This window comes from Schistocerca americana, chromosome 2, assembly GCF_021461395.2.
Source record: "Schistocerca americana isolate TAMUIC-IGC-003095 chromosome 2, iqSchAmer2.1, whole genome shotgun sequence".
Classification (NCBI taxonomy): Eukaryota; Metazoa; Arthropoda; class Insecta; order Orthoptera; family Acrididae; genus Schistocerca; species Schistocerca americana.
Window position 1 is genome coordinate 1,104,565,010 of NC_060120.1, and position 2,162 is coordinate 1,104,567,171.

General features: G+C 39.5%; 1 pseudogene; it reads left to right on the top strand.

Annotated features, from left to right (window-relative positions):
• The first annotated feature begins 1,446 nt into the window (after positions 1-1,446).
• On the top strand, positions 1,447-1,564 carry LOC124597167 (annotated as a pseudogene).
• The last annotated feature ends 598 nt before the right edge of the window (positions 1,565-2,162 follow it).

Here is a 2,162-nt window from a genome sequence, read left to right on the forward strand (position 1 = left end):
TAATTTAGGTTAAGTAGTGTGTAAGCTTAGGGACTGATGACCTTAGCAGGTAAGTCCCATAAGATTTCACACACGTTTGAACATTTTGAACGTGTTCGCACTCGCTCGTTATCAAATTATCATAATAATAATCAACAACTGATTAGTTGTCGATTATTAGTATGATAATTTGATAACGAGATCGTACGCATGGTTCGCAAAAAGGGAAAAACGAATCTAAGTAAAAATTCACTTCACACGATGCCAAAGAGCATTAATTCGCATGGTTGATAATTTAAGTGAACGCAAGGTTTACCTACATCGAAAAGCGAAGCTGGAATCTTAAACATGACCGCGGTTCAGCTACTGTATAAATTTGAAGAGGTTGAAAAAAATCAGCCAACCAGTTGGAACCCAAGGATTATTTAGCCTTTGACGTCGGTTTCGAAATTTATAAAAATAACTTCTCCAGAAGAAGTCGACCCTAAAAATGTGTGTACCCATTTTTACATACATACCAAAATATTAATAACAGAAAAATTTTTATGAGGTAAGCGTACTCACTTGTTACATCATATGGTGGTAAATTACTTTAGCTGAAGCCGAGAGGCACTTGTCACATCCAAAATTTTTATAAAGAACAGGAACAAATGTTCACCAACTATTTTTTATGATATTTCACTAATGTTTTCATTATTATTAAAACAATTTCGAATTTCATTTTGCTGATTAATGGTGGGATGTGTACTAATTTCGGTGATGCCATTTTCCTCAAAAAATTGTTAAGTTTTATCTACATATCCATTTTATTGATAACGACAACTGTTATTAAAGCTTCATTATTTTGCAATTTACGATTAATATTATTAATCACTTTATTTTATTTAGTGCAAATGCTATTTACAGTTGCCATTTCTTTTTCTGTGACGTTGTTACATTCATGAGCTATCCTAACTTGTTGGGCCTTGTCTGCTTTCGCACTGTCTAGACCAATTTTAAGGCCAACCACGAAGTCGTCTATTGCTGTAAAGTCACTAAGCCCAGGGGCTACATTGCACATCAAACCTTTTTTGTAAAATTAGGCCTTCTTCCTCTGAAAACTTAATTTGAAGTTTTATTTTTAATTGGTAAATTGACCACTTAGGATCACGCTACAATTTCATTTCTTCTTTGTCTGAAGTTTCCTCTTTCTCCAGTACTCCTTCATATGGACCCTATGCTCTCCCAGTCTTCATAGTTCTTTCGAATTGAAATCCTTCCAAATTTTGAATCATGGTCCGAAATGTATCCCTATTTAACATGCGAACTTCCTGAATGTTGTACCTTTCCAGATATTTAAGAGCTTCCTTAATCCATGTCGTTGCTGTCTTCTTTTCCCACAGGTAGTCAAATATCCTTCTGGTTAGTCTGGTTTTTCCACTCTGTACAGGTGTCCTAGAAATGATAACCTCCTCTTTTTGTGTTCTCGGCAACGGCCTTGCCGCAGCAGATACACCGGTTCCCGTGAGATCACCGAAGTTAAGCGCTGTCGGGTGTGGTCGGCACTTGGATAGGTAACCATCCAGGACGCCTTGCGCTGTTGCCATTTTTCGGGGTGCACTCAGCCTCGTGATGCCAAATGAGGAGCTACTCGACCGAATAGTAGCGGCTTCGGTCAAAAATGCCATCATAACGACCAGGAGAGCGTGTGCTGACCCCACGCCCCTCCTATCCGCATCTTCCTCTGAGGATGACACGGCGGTCGGATGGTCCCGATGAGCCACTTGTGGCCTGTAGACGGAGTGGTTTTTTTCGTGTTCTCAGATATTTTTTCCGCCTTTTTCTAGATTTCATTGTTGTACCGGAGTTTCCAGCCAGTTTCAACCTGGGTTGGACCCATGATTTTCCGTAATATTCTTCTTACTAGAGTCTCCAGCTTTTCCAGCTTGTAATTCATTGAGAGGCATTCGATGGCGTACAGGCACTCTGTTTCTACCACAGCACTGTAGTGCTTTATTTTGGCATTCCAAGAGATATGCTTTTTGTTGTAAATGTTTCTAGTTAATCCGTAAGCTCTCTCTATATTTGATATCCGGTCCCCCACAGCAGCTTTCTACGTTCTGTTGTATGGCTTCACCGAGGTATTTGAAATTTTTTACCCTCTCAGTCTGTCCAATCCCTGTTTCAAGGAATTGTGGCCCATG